Source organism: Hipposideros armiger, unplaced genomic scaffold (assembly GCF_001890085.2).
Source record: "Hipposideros armiger isolate ML-2016 unplaced genomic scaffold, ASM189008v1 scaffold_347, whole genome shotgun sequence".
In the NCBI taxonomy this organism is placed as follows: domain Eukaryota; kingdom Metazoa; phylum Chordata; class Mammalia; order Chiroptera; family Hipposideridae; genus Hipposideros; species Hipposideros armiger.
This window is the reverse complement of record NW_017731697.1, coordinates 156976-175332: the sequence shown is the minus strand read 5'-3', so window position 1 is coordinate 175332 and position 18357 is coordinate 156976. Positions and strand designations below refer to the sequence as shown.

The 18357-nt window shown below is 39.0% G+C and overlaps 1 protein-coding gene and 2 pseudogenes across 1 annotated transcript in view; 1 reads left to right on the top strand and 2 right to left on the bottom strand.

The window, feature by feature from the left end:
- The window catches only part of PRSS38 (serine protease 38), a 127828-nt gene that overhangs the window by 35589 nt on the left and 73882 nt on the right, over positions 1 to 18357 (top strand). The window lies entirely within an intron of this gene.
- LOC109392772 (60S ribosomal protein L26-like) lies at positions 3126 to 3612 on the bottom strand (annotated as a pseudogene).
- LOC109392771 (ATP synthase F(0) complex subunit B1, mitochondrial pseudogene) lies at positions 16810 to 17721 on the bottom strand (annotated as a pseudogene).

The following is an 18357-nucleotide window of genomic DNA, read 5'->3' as shown; positions in this document are numbered from 1 at the left end:
AAAAATGTTCAACCTCACTAATCATTAGGGAAATGCAAATAAAAACCACAATGAGATATCACTTCACTCTGGTCAGAATGGCTACCATCAATAAATCAACAAACAACAAGTGCTGGCGAGGCTGTGGAGAAAAGGGAACCCTGGTGCACTATTGGTGGGACAGCAGATTGGTGCAGCCATTATGGAAATCAGTATGGACGTATCTCAAAAAATTGGAAATGGAACTACCGTATGACCCAACAATTCCATTCTTGGGTATCTATCCAGAGAAACCCAAGACCCTAATTTGAAAAAATATATATACCCCTATGTTTATTGAAGCGCTATTCACAATAGCCAAGACTTGGAAACAACGAAATGCCCATCGGTAGATGACTGGATTAAGAAACTGTGGTAAATTTATACAATGGAGTATTACTCTGCTATAAAGAAGAATGAAATCGTACCATTTGGGATGATATGGATGGACCTAGAGACCATTATGTTAAGTGAAATAAGTCAATGGGAGAAAGACAAATACCATATAATTTCACTTATATGTGGATTCTAAGAAACTGAATGAACGAGCAAAGTAAACAGAAGTGGTCTCAGAGGTATAGAGGAACAACTGATGGCTGCTAGTTGGGAGGTGGTGGGGATGCGGGAGAAGGGGAAGGGGTTAGGCAGCAAAAATAAGGAACTACAATATTGCCACAGGGACATGAAAGATAGTTTGAGGAATATAATTAATAATGTAAATATTTTGTAGGGTGTCAGGTGGTCACATGTCTTGCTAGGGAGACCGCATCATGGAGGGGGTAGAGGCTTGATCACAGCACTGTACACCTTAAGCTGATGTTGTATAATATTGTATGTCAACTATAAGTGAATATATATAGAGAGAGAGAGTCATGGGACGTGGAGTATAGTGTGGGAGTAGAGTCAAGGGAATTGTAATAGATATGTATGCTATTGGGTGGGAAATGGGGCAGCAGATGGGGGAGAGGGGTTGTCACCTCAAGGGGTAAAAAGTATAACTATTGCACTGTTGTACAGCTGAAACTAATTCTAAAAAATGTGTATTTCACAATAAAAATAATTTTTAAAAAAAGAAGAGCAGGAGGAGGCGGAGGAAGAGGAGGAAGGAAGGAGGAAGAGAAGAAGAAGAGGAAGAGGAAGTGGAAGAGGAAGAGGAAGGGGAAGGGAAAGAGGAAGAAACAGCCAAACAACTGATTTTAAAAATCGGTGAAGCAGGGCTGGACGAATGGCTCAGTTGGTTAAGAGTTAGCTTAAGAGCACGAGCTCTGAGCAACAGGGCCACCGGTTCAATTCCCACATGGGCCAGTGACGCTGCGCCCGAGCTGAGCTGCTGCTGAGCTGCCAACAGGAGATACCAACAGGTGGCAGGATGGCTCAGCTGATGAGAGCACGTGTTTCTAACAACAAGACTGCCTGTTCGATGGTGGGCTATGCCAATCCGCAACTAGGACTGAATGCGGCACCTTGAGCTGAGCTGCCACCCAGATGGCTCAGTGGATGAGCATGCGCTCTTAACAACTAGGCTGCTGGTTTGACTCTCCCATGGAATGGTGGCTATGTCCAACACAAAACTTTAAGCTTAGAGGCCATTAGCTCCCAACGGGCAGCCAGATGGTGACTGATGCTCTCCACAACTAAGATTGAAGAACAACAATTTGGCTGGTCCCCCTCCCCAATTCCCCAACACTGTTTCCCTCCTCCAATTCCCTAATTTAAAAAAAAAATGGGTGAAGCACTTGAGTAGACATTTCTCCAAAGAAGCTATATGTATGGCTAACTAGCACATGAAAAGATGCTCAGCATCACTAATCATTAGGGAAAAGCAAATCAAAGCCACAGTGAGATAGCACCTCACATGCTTAAAACACACACACACACACACACACACACACACACACACACACAGAGAAAATAACAAGTACTGGCAAGGATGTGGAAATTGTACGTTGCTGTGGAAAACAGTTTGGTGGTTCCTCAAAAAGTTAAACCTAGATTATATGATCCAGCAATTCTACTTCCAGGCATATATTCAGAATTGAAAGCAGAAAAACAAACAGGCATTTGTATATCCATGTACATGGTAGCATTATTCACAATATAAAACAGGGAAGCAACTCAAGTACCCATGAACTCATGAATGGATTAACAAAATGTGGTCTACCTATACAATGAAGTTCTATGTAGCCTTAAAAGGAAGGAAATTCTGATACATGCTATGGCATGGATAAACCTTGAAAATATGAGGTGTGATAAAAAACTATGGAGAATGTTCAAATAAAAAAATTTATTACAGTAAAAGACACATTGCCATTAATCCCCTTCAAAATACAACCCCCTCACTTTGAATACACTTATCATTCTTGTGACTCTCTGAAGCAGTTCTGGAAGTCCTCTTTCATATCTTTAGTTGCGCTGCTGTGGCTGCCTCAATGTCCTGAATCTATTTAAAACGTTTTCCTTTCATGGTCATTCTGACTTTGGGGAAGAGCCAGGAGTTGCACAGTACCAGATCCAGTGAATACGTTGGATGAGGACACACTGTAATGTTTTTATTTGACAGAAATTTTCTTACCAGAAGTGATGTGTGACATGGAGCATTGTCATGTTCGAGGATGAAGTAAAGATACTCATGAAAGAGGACTTCCAGAACTGCTTTAGAAAGTAGCAAGAACGACGGGATAAGTGTGTTTGAAGTGAGGGGGAGTATTTTAAGGGGGATTAATGTCAATGTGTCTTTTACTGTAATATATATATAATTTTTTTTTAATTTAAACACTCACCGTATCTTTTGATAGACCTTTGTATGTACCACCTCTTCTTTATTCATCCATTGATGGACACCCAGGCTGCCTCCACATCTTGGCCATTGTCAACAATGCTGAAATGAACATATGGATGCACATGCCCCTTGAAGTAGCATTTGGGGTTTCTTCGGATAAATACCCTAAAGTGGAATTACTGGGTCCTTCATTGTCTCTTCTTATAGCCTTTGTTTTAAAGTCTATTTTGTCTGCTATAAGTATTGATACCCCAGCTTTTTTTTTCCCATTTTCTTTTTTATTTTTTAATCTTAACAGTTTTTAATGAAAGCTATATATAAGATTACTTTACTCCTGCATCTTCTTAATTGTTTTTTTCCTTGTATTTGCCCTTTTCCTTTCCTACTTGGTGAGATTTGTCTTTCTGTTCAAGGATCTTTTTGCAGTCCTTGTCCAGCTTTAGTCTAGTGATAACCACCATGCTGGAGTGAATGTCCACATGAACAGTTGTGCCGTTAGCCTTCTCCCACTGCCCTCATTCAATGTAAATGATATATTTCTCCCTGTAAACCTGGACTACTTTGCCAATTTGCTGCCCTTTGTAGTGTCCTCATACAACCTGAACTTCATCATCCTTTCAGATGGGCATGGATTATACATTGTACTTCTGTCAGCTCTTTCAGCTGTTTGGAAAGAGAAGACATAATCTTCCTGTGAACATGGAAAGGTGCATTGAAATACCTTTTGTGGCTCTTGCTCCAGTCAGAAGTCACAAAGGTGTTGAACTTCATTTTGGCTTCTGGCACTTCAGCAATGGCCACAGAAAAGAAGAGTCATTTCCATTTTCATGAAATAACTTTTCCCATCCCTTTGCTTTCTGTCTCTGTGTGTGTCTTTCAATCTGAAGTGGGTCTGCTGTAGGCAGCATATGTAAGAGTCATTTTCTGATGTATTCAGCCCTCCTGTGTCTTTTGATTAGAGTATATAATCCATTTACATTGAAAGTAATTGTTGCTAGATACGTAACTATTGCCATTTTATTCATAATTTTGATTTTGTTTCCATCTCAAATAAGTCCCTCTAATATTCTTTGTAATATTGGTTTGGTGGTGATGAACTCCTTTAGCTTTTTCTTGTCTGGGAAGTTCTTTATCTATCTTTTAATTTTAAATGATAACCTTGCTAGGTAGAATAGTCTTGGTTCTAGGTCCTTGCTTTTCATCACATTGAATATTTTGTGGCCATCCCTTTTGGCCTGCAAAGTTTTTGTTGAGAATCAGCTGATAGTCTTATAGGAGTTCCCTTGTAGGTAACTAACTACTTTTCTCTTGCTGCTTTTAAAATTTTCTCTTTGTCTTTAACCTTTGTCATTCTAATTGTAGTGTGTCGTGGTGTGGGCCTGTTTGGGTTCATCTTGTTTGGGACTCTCTGTGCTTCCTGGGATTGTGTGTCTATTTCCTTTGCCAGGTTAGGGAAGTTTTCAGGCATTATTTTTTCAGATAGGTTCTCAGTCCCTTGCTTTCTCTCTTCTCCTTCTTGTGCCCCTATGATGCAAATGTTGTTATATTTGATGTTGTCCCAGAAGTCTCAAGCTCTCCTCGTGTTTTTGGATTCTTTTTTCTTTTTGTTGTTCTGAATGGGTGTTTTCTGCTACCTTGTCTTCCAAGTAGCTGATTCGAGCCTGTGCTTCATCTAATTTGCTGGTGATTCCTTCTAGTGCATTCTTCATTTCAGGTATTGTATTCTTCACTTCTGGCTGGTTCTTTTTTATGGTTTCTATGTCCTTTTTTTATGCTTGCTATCTCTTTTTGAAGTTCTCATTAAGTTTCTTGAGCATTCTTATAACCAGTGTTTTAAACTCTGTATCTGGTAGGTTGCTTGCCCCCATTTTGTTTAGTTCTTTTTCTGGAGTTTTCTCCTGTTCTGTCATTTTGGATGTATTTCTTTGTTTTCTCATTCTGGCTGCCTCTCTGTGTTTGTTTCTATGTATTAGGTAGGGCTGCTATGTCTCCAGTCTTGCAAGGTGGCCTTATGTAGTACGTGCATTGTGGAGCCCTGGCACAGTCTCTCTGGTCACCTGAGCTGGGTGCTCCAGGAGTGTCCCTTGTGTGGGCTGTGTGTGCTCTCCTGTTATACTTGAGCCTTGATTGCTTTGGCATATCAGTGGGTGGTATTGACCCTCAGGCTGACTGGCTATGGGGTTTGGCCATGTCCACAGCTTATGGGATGCTGTGGGGGGGGGCTTACCCCACTGAGTGGGATTCACCCCAGCGGGCTCTGATGCCTGTTGAGACCGCCGTATGAGTGTGCCACTTGTAGAGCTAATTGGGTCTGAAGCCAACCTCCAGTTAAGTTGGTTTTGGGGCCTCTTAGGAGGGGCTCTAGTGCAGGCCCAGGTCAGCCACTGCCTGTGACTAGGTGGGGAGTACCTGGTAGAAGCTACAAAGTGATCCATGGTTTGCTGCTTCTGTGCTGTCCCTGGAGGTGCATGGGAGAGGCCACATTGTAAACTGAGGATGGCTGCCATCAGTACTGGATCTGGGGTAGCTCCGCAAAATTCCAGGACACTCCAAGGCCTGCTGCCACCTGCCAGCTCCCATGAGGTTCAGCTGCTGATAAAGCCTCCAGCTATAGGCAAGTTGGGTGAGGCAGTGTCTCAGTGAGTCAGCAGGGTGGATCAGCAGAGCTCACAGGTCAATCAGATTAAGATTTGGCCTGTGGGGGCAGGCTCAACACAGGAAAGATGGCGCCCACCTGCTGGATGCTCGGGAACAGGGCCCCACACAAGGAAAATGAAGACTGTCCCTCCAGTCTTCGTCCTGAAGTTATACAACTCAGTCTCTCTCCATATGTCTCCAACACCCCCAGAGTCACCATCCCTCCACTGGAGCCCAGGGTGAGTGCCTGTGTGGGCCCATTCAGAGGACATCTGGGTTTCCAGCAGCCTTCTGTCCCACTTGGACATTCCGAATCCCCACTGTTTTTCACAGACAGAAGTTTGGGGGCTCCTCTTCCCAGCACCAGTACTCCAGGCTGGGGAGCTTGGTCTGGGGGTCTGGGGTCCCTCGCTCCTCCAGGGGAAACCTCCACAGCTGAGCTATCCCTTGTGATTCTCAATTGCCACACAAAGGTTTGGGGCCCGTACTGTGTCTCCACCCCTCCTACCATTCTCAACATGGCTTTTTTATATATTTTTAGTCATAAGACTTCTGTTTGGCTAGACTTCAGATGGTTTTCCAGGTTGATTGTTCTATAATTTAGTTGTAATTTTAATGTGTTCACAGAAGGACATAGGCACAGTGTTTATCTACTCCACCATCTTGGACCTCTCTTCTTGAAAGGCGTTTAAATTTGTTTTATTTTGAAATAATTATAAATTTGCATGAAGCTGCCAAGTATAGTTATAGGTACCAGGTACCTTTTATCCAAGAGTGACATCTTATATAATTGTAGTATGATGTTAAAACCAGGAAATTGATATTGGTACAATACACAGAACTAGACCACAACCTTAGTCAATTTTCACCTTTGTGAAGCCTACATTCACGTGCGTGTGTGTGAGTGAGTGTGTGTGTGTGTGTGTGTGTGTGTGTGTGTGTGTGTGTGTGTGTATGGTTCTGTGCAAATGGATGCCATGAATAGATTCAAGTAACTATCACCATCAGGATATAGAACTGCTCCATCGCCACAAGGGAGCTCTAACACTGCCCCTTTAGAATTATTCCTCCCCAAATCCACTTCTCCATAAAGCAACTTCAAAAGTTGTCCCGATTTTGTTAATTTGAGTATTTTTTTCATTGTCAGTTTAGCTAAAGGCTTGTCAATTGTGTAGGTGCTTTCAAAGAACTTTTGGATTTGTTGATTTACTCTATTTCCTATGTCGTTGATTTACTCTAATGTTTATTATCTACTTGCTTCTCTTTGCTTTAGGATTAGTTTTTGCTTCTTCCTGTTACTTAAGGTGGAAGGCTAAGTTATTGATTGGATACTTTTCTTTTTTAAAGCTATAAAGTTACTTTTAAGACCTGCTTTACCTACATCTCTTATGTTTTGACATGTTGTGTTGTTATGCTTTCATTTTATCTCAAAGTATTTTCTAACTTACCTTGTGATATTTTTTTTAACCCATTGGTTATTTAGGAGCGTATTGTTTAATTTCCATATATTTGTGAATTTTACAAATTTTATTTATTCATTTATTTCATATTTCACTCCATTTGACTAGAGGACATAATTTGTGTGATTTCAATTATTTACATTCATTGAGTTTTATTTTTTGACTTAGCATATGGTCTATTCATGAGAATATTTCATGTGTTCTGGAGAAGAATGTGTATTCTGCTGTTGGGTGAGTGTTCTATAAATCATAGTTATGTCTAATTGGTTTATGATATCTTTCCAGCCTTATTCATCATTATTAGTCTTCAATTTAGTTGCTTTATTCATTATTGAAAGCAGGTTATTAAAGTATCCAGATTGGTGTTATTTAATTGGCTATTCTCCCTTTAATTCTGTCGTTTCTTGCTGCATGAATTTTGGGACTCTGAATATATGTCTATAATTATTGTATCTCCATAACACATGATACAATTCTTGATTAATTGACCCTTTTATAATTTTTAAATGTTATTTATCTCTAGTAATATTTTGTTTTAAAGTCCTTATAATGCCCTGAGAAGAGAATTCAGTCACACCATTGTACTTCTAACCTATAGAACTGTAAGATAATAAATACATGCTTTTATGTATGCTGATGAGTTTCTGGTAATTTGTTACGCACAAATAGAAAACTAATACCGATTTTGATACCAAGTGTGAGCTGCTGTCTTCCTAAGTACATAAATGTGTGATGGCTTTGGAATTCAGCAAAGGGTGGTGACTAGAAGAATTTTGAGAAACATGATAGGAAAAGCCTAGATTGGATTGAAGAGAACAAAAGTAGAATTAAAGATGTTGAGAAAGCTGCAGGTGACTGGCAGAAGGGGAATCTTTATTAGGTAGTGGAAGGATGCTTAGAAAAGATTGTTTCCAAACAAAGTATTCAAAAGGAGGCCTGGTTTCTTCCTGCTGTTCCAGGAAAAAATGCAAAAGGAGAGAGAATCCGAGGGAAGATCTGTTAAACAAAAAAGCACCAGAGCACAGATCCTAGAAATTCTCATACATGCTGTTGCTTTTACCAGTAGTTTTCACTTTACATTTGACAATGTGTTCCATTTTGTCAATGTATCACCGTTTGCTCATGTCTTCCTGTGAATTTGTCTTGCTGTCTGTGTGATTTCCTTACATACTCACCACCTTTGTGTTGTTATTATCAAACACATTACACTCTTCTTTTACTGACCCCCAAAATACAATTATATATGTATTGCTTTATGCAATCGCTTTTTCAATAAGTTAAAAGAGAGGGCATATGCATTACACTGCCTTTTATACTTACCTATATAATTACCCTTACCAGAGCTCTTCATTTTTTTTTCAGTGACTTCAAATTGCCATCTATTGTCACTTGCTTTCAGTCCAAAGAATTTTCCTTAATAAATCTTGTGAAGTAGGTCTGTTAGCAGCAAATTCTCTCAGCTTTTATTTATCTGACAATGTTTTTATTATGCCTTCATTTTTTTTTATTATGCCTTCATTTTTTTTTAAAGATAGTTTTACTGAATATAAGATTCTTGGCAGTATTCAGTTCTGTGTTTTGATCTCTAGCATTTCCTTTTAATCCTTTCTCAAAATTTACATCCAATTTACATTGCCCAACTGTTGTTGCATGATGTCTACTTTATACATTAGAGCCCTTGGCATATTAATCACAGCTGTTTTAAATTCATAATTCTAACATCTTTGCACATGAGTCTCGTTCTGATGCTTTCTCTGTCTCTTCAAACTGTGTTTTTGCCCTTTAGTATGCCTTGTATTTTTTTGTTAAAACTGACATGATGCATGAGTAAAAGAAACAAAGGTTCATTGGTCTTTAGGGTGAGGTTTGGTCATCTAGATGTGTTCACTGTTTGTATCAGAGGACAAACTTTCCTGGGGGGGGTGTCTTTTTATTATCTCTCATATTTGAGTTTCCCTAGAGACTTCTTAAATATTATCTGAGAAGTGTGATTTTTTTCAATTATATTCCCATTATTATCCAGGAGCCCTGTCAATGTTGTGGTAAGGTATGGGGCAGGGAAATGTTCCATAGTCCTATGAGTGGGTTTCAGTATTTGTGGGCCTGTGCCCTGGACTGTGACCTTCATACATGTTCCCCAGTCCCCCTTAGGTGGGACAAGAAAGGTAAAGGGGCTGGGATAGGTGTTTCCTTCCCCAGGTTGGTCAGGCTCTGGTGGAATAATGCCTCCTGAGGACAACCCTTGTTAAGAAGAACAGATGCTCTGGAGTATTTACAATGGCTACTTCTGCCCACACTCCACCTGAAGCAGAAGGGGATTTTTCTCCCATCTTTAGTGTGAGAACATGGAGTGGCTTCTGGATGTAAAACTCACAAAAGTGTGCCTCCCAAGAATTTTTAACTCTCAATCTTGTCCACACTGAGCCTCCAGTATTTGTCAGTTACAGTTCAGGTTTTCCTGCCCCAGCACTGATTCCCAAGGATGTTTCTGCTCTGGTAAGTTGTGATTCTCAGGATTCAACTCTATGTCTCCAGTTTTGGAGGTTTCCCTTTGACCTCACTTCTCTGAAAGACCAAAGAAGAGTTGTTGATTTTTACTTTGTACAGCTTTTGTATGATTGTGAGGATGGAGTGTGAATTCCTAGCCCCTCACATGCCAGACAGGAAATCAAAAGTTGCCCATATAAAAAAAAATTAAAGAGATGATCTGTATTCTTTTTTCACTTTTATTGGAAAACAATTGACATACATCACTGTCTAAATTTAAGGCATACAACATGACGGTGAATACTTAGATTGTTTCCATGTCTTGGCCATTGTAAATAATAATTCAGTGAACATGGAGGTGCAGATATCTTTTTGAGTTAGTATTTTCATTTCCTTTTAATGTATTACCAGAAGTAGAATTGCTGGATCATATGGTAGTTCTATTTTTAATTTTTTTAGGAACCTCCATAACTGCTTTCCATAGTGGCTACACCAATTTACAATCCCACCAACAGTGCATGAGGGTTTTCTTTTCTCCACATCTATGCCAGCATTTGTTATCTCTTGTCTTTTTTTTAAATTGAAGTTTATTGGGGTGCCAATTGTTAGTAAAGTTACATGGGTTTCAGTTGTATAGTTCTATAATACATCATCTATATATCACATTGTCTGTTCACCACCCAGAGTCAGTTCTCCTTCCATCACCATATATTTGACCCCTTTTACCCTCATCTACCATCTCTTGTCTTTTTGAAGATGGCCATTCTAAGAGACCTGAGATGATATCTCATCATGGTTTTAACTTGCATTTCCCTAATGATCAGTGATGTTGAGCATCTTTGCCCATTTTTAAATTGGGTTATTTGTGTTTTGCTGTTGAGTTGTATGAATTCATATATTTTGGATATTAACCTCTTATCAGATATATGGTTTTTGTTCACTTCATAGGTTGTCTTTTCACTTTGTTAATGATTTCTTTTGCTGTACAGATGATTTTTAGTTTGATGTAGTCCCTCTTGTTTATTTTTTATTCTGTTGCTTATGCTTTAAGTGTTATATCTTTTTAAAAAATTACAAAGACGCATGTCAAGGAGCTTTATTTCTGTTTTCTTCTAGGAGTTTCATGGTTTCAGAACTTACATTTAAGTCTTTAATCCATTTCAAGTTAACTTTTGTGAGTGGTATAAGAGAGGAGTCCAGTTTCATTCTTTTCTATGTAAATATTTAATTACCCCAGCACCATTTATTGAAGAGACTGTATTTTCTCCATTAAGTATTCTTGGCTCCCTTGTCAAATATTAGTTGATCATATAAGGTTGGGTTTATTTCTTGGCTCTCAATCCTGTTTCATTGGTCTATTTGTTTTTATGCCAATATCATAGTGTTTTGATGACTATGGCTTTATAGTATAGCTAGAAATTCTTCTTTCTCAGGGTTTATATGGCTATTCAGGGTGTTTTGTGCTTCCATTTAAATTTTTTTTTAAAGATTTTTTATTGGGAAATTGGGGGAAAGGGAACAGAAAAGTTGCTGTCATTTTGTTCTTCAGTCTAGTTGTGGAGGACGTTGCTTCACTGGCCCAAGTTGGCATCATCATTGCGCTCTTCCCAGGCGAGGCAGATCAGTCACCGGCTTCTGGACGGCACTCACGACGGCTGCTGGCCGCTCACGCTGGCTGCTGGCTACACACGGTAGCCCATGGCAACCCACTGCCACAGGGGCTGCAGCCTATGCCGTCGCCGGCAACTCACAGCAGCCCAGCTCCAGGTTGAGCTGCTGTTCAGCATCTTAGCTGTGGAGGGCAGTGTCACTGGCCCTCATATGTGGGATCTGAACCGGGGCCCTCTGGCGTCCTAAGCCAGCTCTTAACCATCGCGCCACTCGGCTGGCCCAATTTAAATTTTTAGAAGTGTTTTTTTTCTACTTCTATAAAAAATACCATTGGAATCTGGATAGGGATTGCACTGACTCTATAAATAACTTTTGGTAGTATTGACATTTTAACAATATTAAGTCTTCCAAACCATGAACACAGGGTACTTTTCCATTTATTTGTGTCTTCTTCCATTTATTTCATCAAAGTCTTATAATTTTCACAGTAGCGATCTTTTACCTCCTTGTTTAAACTTATTCCTAAGTATTTTATTGTTTTTCATATTATTGTAAATATAACAGATTTCTTTAGTTCTTTTTCACATAATTTGTTGTTAGTGTATAGAACCACTACTGATTTTTGTATGTTGATTTTGTATCCTGCAATTTTTCTGCATTCATTGATTAGATCTAAAAGTTTTTTGGTTAAGTGTTTAGGATTTTCTATACATGAAATCATGTCATCTGCAAATAGAGAAAAATTTACCTCTCCTTTTCCAATTCTGATACCTTTTGTTTCTTTTGCATGCCTGATTGTTCTAGCTAGGACTTCTAGTACTATGTTAAATAAGAGTGATGAGAGTGGGTACCCTTGTCTTATTCGTGATCTTAGAGAAAAAGCTTTCAGCCTTTAATCACTGAGCATGATATTAGCTGTAGGCTTATCATACATGGCCTTTATTATGTTAAAATATGTTCTTTCTCTGCCTAATTCGTTAAGAGATTTCATCATAAGTGGATGTTGAATTTTGTCAATTGCTTTTTCAGCACCTATTGAGATGATCATATGATTTTTTTCTTTCATTCTATTATTGTGGTGTATCACATTTATTGATTTGCACATGTTGAACCATCCTTGCACCCCAGGGATAAATCTTACTTGATCATGGTGCATTCACTATGATCCTACTAATGTCCTGATGAATTCGATTTGCTAGTATTTTACTGAGAATATTTGCATCTATAGTCATCAGGGATATTAGCCTATGGTTTTCTTTTCTAGTACTGTCCTTTAAAAATAATTAGCAGCTTTATTACAATATGACCCATATACCATACAACTCACCCACTTAAAGTGAGCAATTCAATGATCTTTTGTAGATTACATTATTAATTTTTAAATGTGGTAAAATATATATAACATAAATTTTGTCATTTAAATTATTTTAAATGTATCATTCAATGGTGTAAATTATATTATGAATTCACAATGTTTTGCACCATCACCACTATCTATTTTCAAAATGTTTTCATAACCCAACCTGATAAGAAACAACTCCCCATTCCTCCTCCCCCAGCTTCTGGCAACCTCTATTCTACTCTCTGCCTCTATAAATTTGCTTATTCTAGGAACCTCATATACATAAATGGGATCACGCAATATTTTTCCTTTTGTATTGGGCTTATTTTACCAAGCTAATGTTTTCAGTGCTGATCCATGTCATAGCATGTATTAGAATTTTGTTCTTTTTTTCCCCAAATTTTTGTTGTGGTAAAATACATGGAACAAAAAAATTTCTATCTTAACCATTTTTTTTAAAGATTTTTATTGGGGAATTGGGGGGATGGGAACAGTGCTGGGGAATTGGGGGAAGGGGAACAGACAAGTTGCTGTTGTTTTGTTCTTCAGTCTAGTTGTGGAGGACGTTGCTTCACTGGCCCAAGTTGGCACCATCATTGCGCTCTTCCCGGGCGAGGCAGATCAGTCACCGGCTTCTGGACGGCCGCTCACTGCGGCTGCTGGCCACTCACGCTGGCTGCTGGCTACACACGGTAGCCCATGGCAATCCACTGCCACAGGGACTGCAGTCCACGCCGTCGCCGGCGACTCATGGCAGGCCAGCTCCAGGTTGAGCTGTTGTTCAGCATCTTAGCTGTAGAGGGCAGTGTCACTGGCCCTCATATGTGGGATCCGAACCGGGGCCCTCTGGTGTCCCAAGCGAGTTCTTAACCATCGCGCCACTAGGCTGGCCCTTAACCATTTTTAAATGTATGTTTCAATGGCATTAAATACATTCCCATTATTGTGCAACCATCACCACCATGAATTTTTTTAGTCTTGCAAAATTAAGACTCTATAGCCATTAAATAATATTTCCCCATTTTTCCCTGCCTCCAGTTCCTGGCAACCCACCACAGTACTTTTGGTCTTTATGATTTTGACTATTCTAGGGACCTCATATAAATGGAATCATGCAACATTTGTCTTTTCGTGGCTGGCTTATTTTACTTAGTACAGTGTTCCTCAAGGTTCATCCATGTTGTAGCATATGTTAGAACTTCCTTCCTTTTGAAGGCTGAATAATATTCCATTGCATGTATAGAGCACATTTTAGTAATTCATTTATCCATCAATAGATACTGACGTTGCTTCCACATTTTAGCTATTGTCAATAATGCTGCTATGAACATGACTGTACAAATATCTCTTCAATATGCTGTTTTCAAACCTTTTAGGTATATACTCAGAAGTGGAAGTGCTGGATCATACGGTAATTCTATTTTGAATTTTAGAGGAACTGCTGTACTGTTTTCCATCATGGCTGCACCACTTTATATTTCCACCAACAGTGTACAAGGGTTCCAGTTTCTCCACATCCTTGCCGACATTTGTCATTTTCTGTTTTTAAAAAAATTATCCTCATTATGGATTATGTTTTCTCATTTCTTTGCATGCCCAGTGTTCTTTGAGCAGATACCAGACATTGTGAATTTTACCTTGTTGGTGCCGGACATTTCTGATTCCTACACATCTTCTGGAGCTTTGATCTGGGATGCATTTAAGCTAGTTGAATATAAAAAGTTAGGTCTTTCAGGTCTTGCTTCTATGATTTGTTAGGTGGGTCTGTGGCAGTGCTCAGTTTAGGTGCTAATTATTCCTTGCTGCTGAGGTGGTAAGTTTATGTGTACTCTAACCTGTGTCCTCTGGGTTACAAGCTTCTCATGGCTGGTGGGAATAGGCATTATTCCCAGCTCTGTATGAGCACTGGGCACTGTTCCCTCTAATTCTTTTGGGAGATTCTTTACCCAGCCTTGGGCTGTTTTCTCACACACTTGTGCTGATCATACTCTGCTGAGCACCTGCAGGGATAGAGTTTTCTCTGTGCAGCTCTTGCCTCTCTGGTTGTCTGTTCAGAGAACTGGAGCCACTTTGGTCTCCTCCACTCAGGTGCTCCTCCAGGCTTCATTTGGGTTCTTCTTCCTTGGTTGTGGCCTGGAAGCTGAAACAGTTATACAGCTAATTCCATTTATTTCTGTTTCTCAAGAATCACATCATTCATTGCCTGGCATTCAAATCTTAAAAACCAGTTTCCTGTATTTATTCTTTTTGTATTTTGGGTTGTTTCAGATGAAAGATAAACCTGGTCCCTATTACTCCATCTTGGCCAGAAGTAGGAGTTTTTTCTTATTATTTTATTCAAAACAAAATAGTACTTTGTTTTTAAAAAATACACACATATAGCACTAAAGTAAATTCATGCTTCTTTTCAGGATTTTCCTCTTTCTTCCTTCCCATTCCAGGAAGTTTCTTCTGACTCAAGTTCTCATCCATGGAGTCTCTCTTCATCTAGGTCTAAACTGTTGTTAAAGCCATTTGATTTTTGTGTTTTTTTTATTTCTGGAAGTTCCATTTGGTTCTTTTTCAAATCTCCTTTGTCAAATTTATAGTTTCCAGTTGTTGCAGAAATTTACAAGCCTGGCTTTATCCCCTTGAACATAATATGCACATTTGTTTTACAGTTTCTGGCTGCTAATTCAAGTATCTGGATTTCTTCAGGTTTGTGTTTTTGCTGGTTATCATTCATGGCATATTATCTCACATTTCAGGTCATCTTTGTTTATGTGCTGGAAAGATATTTAAGTGTTATTTTTAAAATAATTTAATGCTAAGGGTGGTATTACCATTATTCAAAGAGGATTTTTGCTTGCTTCTGCTAGGCACAGGGTGCTCTAGCAATCTGGAGTTATTTTGCACCAAGATCAAGTTGAGATTTTCTGAGCCATCCATGTGATTCAAGGCTGGGCTGCAATCCACAAGCAGGCTGGTTCACTCCTGACTCACTCTTGGGGTGCATCTTTGGGCTGCTTTGTTTCAGCCCAAAGCAGGAGTGGTTTGCCGTGGTTCACTTCCACAATGGATCCTGGCCTCCTACTTTTGTTTCCACAGCTCCCCAAAAGTGCCAAAAGTGACACAAAGCCAATTAGCTGCCATTTCTGAAAGGGCAGAAACAGCCTTGACTTGCCTCCGGATTTCCTTGTTCCCCTTGGTTTTGTGATTCATCACTATGTATTAGACATTTCCTGCATCTATACAAATGGCTTCAATTAATTTTTAAGTATCTTCTTTGAGAGATCCTTATTGCAATGTTTACAATTATTGAAAACCTGTCCATAATTTAAACTAAAAGTTTTAAAGTTTTGTCTTTGTCATTTACATTTATTTTTGCATAAAGTGTGAGGTGGAGTTCTTTTTTCATTTCCCCCTAGTGGTAACCACTTTTCCAAGGACCGTTTGTTGAATAGGGCCTTCTCTCCCCATTGATCTTCCATGCTAGCTCAGGTATGTATCGAATTTCCAGGTATGTAAGGATCTAACCCTGGGCTGATTACATCATTAGTTACCCATTACCAGTCCATTTTTGTCCCTGAATATGCACCACTGTGTTTTAATTACTACAGCACCATAATAAGAATTAGTATCTTTTAAAAATATTTTTTATTTTTAATTACATTAACATACAGTATTATATTAGTTTCAGCTGTATAACAGTGATTAGATGTTTATGTAACTTACAAAGTGATCACCCTGATAAATCTAGTACCCAGCTGACACCGTACATAGTTATTACAATATTATTGACTACATTCCTTGTGCTGTACTTTACATTCCTATAACTATTCTGTAACCACCAATCTCTATTTCTTAATCCCTTCCCCTTTTTTTTTACCCATTTCCCCAAGCCCCTTCCCATCAAAATGTTCTCTGTATCTATGAGTTTGTTTCTATTCTGTTTGTTCATTTATTTTGTTTTTTGTTCCACATCTAAGTGAAATCATTTGGCATTTGTCTTTCTCTGTCTCACTTATTTCACTTAGCATAGTACCATCTAGGTCCATCTATGGCAAGATTACATTCTTATTTATACCTGAGTAATATTCTATTGTATATATGTACCACTTCTTTATCCATTAATCTATTGATGGATTCTTAGATTGCTTCTATATATTGGCTATTGTAAATATGCTGCAATGAACATATGGATGCATATGTCTTTTTGAATTTGTGTTTTGGGTTTCCTTGGATAAATACCCAGAAGTGAAATTGCTGGGTCCTTTTTTGTCTCTTTTTTTTTCTTGTTTCAACTGTCCATTTATTGCAAGATGGTAAAATTAATTACAAATTTAAACCATAACTTGGTAGTCTTTAGTCAGGCATCAAATTTTATTAAAAGCTAACTGCTTATTCAAAAGTGATTATGGAACATCTCAAAATGCAGAGTAAGAAGGACAAGAAACATCTCACTGGCCAATAGATTTTTTGTTTTAATTCTCTCACTATATGAAACTCAAGTATTTCATTTTTAAGTAGGGTAAACTGGAACTTCAGAGGCTGCAATACAGACAGATTTTGTCACATCGAGTAGTTTCCATTTAGTCAGTCAACTGTTTCTAGCTGTCTCAATCGGGATGGCTGCATTTACATAACTAGCTGTGCTCGGGCCTTTTTTGCAAGCAGCTTTAGATCTGAAATGCACTTGGCAATTGTCTCCTTTTCCTGCTGTGCAGAGATGCTCTGTACCACGTGCTTCTCCACCCAGTTTATCATGTGCTCTTGTTCCTTTCAACGCATCATATTCTGCACAGAGATCTGATAGTCCAGGTGATTCTTTACCTCCCTGTATACTCTAAGCAGCCATTCCTGGTAAGTAACCTCAAAGGCCATAGCAATGTTATTCCTCTGGACATCAAAAAGGTAATGGCGCTTTTGAACCGTATCTGCTGTGACTTCTCCAGATTAATTGCATCCTGGATAGATTGGTTGGAAGCCTGCTTCACCTCTTCTAGTTGGGCAATTTTTTGCTCATTGAATTTATCAGCAAATTCCCCAATAGAGGCACCATATTTTTTAATTACATAGGCAAGCATTCCTATTGTTGATACGGCAGAGATGGTCTCTGGTGTAACCACATATATTTCTTTGGATAGAAAATATAAGATAAGCCCAGTTCCAAGCACATAGGGTCCTGTTACACCGGTTTTAGGATAAAAGAACTGGAAGAATTCCTCAGGGATCAGCCCATGACGAACTTTTCCTCCATATTCAGGAAGAGGTTGTACAGGGGCGAGACTTGGCTGCCCGGTGTGAAAGATCCTTGTTGCATGTAGTACCCCTGGACTGAGAAGGGCTGCGTTCTTCAGACTGGGAGCTGCTGTGGCAGCGGCAGAAAGTACCACCCAGGACAACATGGTCAGCGAGGGTCCACTCGGTTGCCTGGGCGTCCCAGTGACCTGTACAGGGGAACCTGTCAGGAGCAGGAGCCCCTTTTTTGTCTTTTATTATAGCTTTTGTTTTAAAGTCTATTTTGTCTAGTATAAGTATTGCTACTCTAGTTTTTTTTTAATTTTTCATTTTCATGAAATATCTTTTTCCATCCTTTAATTTTCAGTTTGTGTGTGTGTCTTTCAACCTGAAGTGAGTATCTTCTAGGAAGCATATATAAGGGTTTTCTTTTTTCTTGTCCATTCAGCCTCCCTATGTCTTTTGATTGGAGCATTTAGTCCATTTGCATTTAAAGTAATTGTTGATAGATATGTAGTTATTGCCATTTTATTGTTTATATTTTTTATCTTTTTTTCTACTTCTTCTTCTTCTTAAAGAAGTCCCTTTAACATTTGTTGTAATACTAATTTGGTGGTGATGAACTCCTTTAGCTTTTTCTTGTCTGGGAAGCTCTGTATCTGTCCTTTCATTTTAGATTTTTTTTTAATTGGGGGGATGGGAACAGCACTGGGGAATTGGGGGAAGGGGAACAGACAAGTTGCTGTCGTTTTGTTCTTCAGTCTAGTTGTGGAGGGCGTTGCTTCACTGGCCCAAGTTGGCAC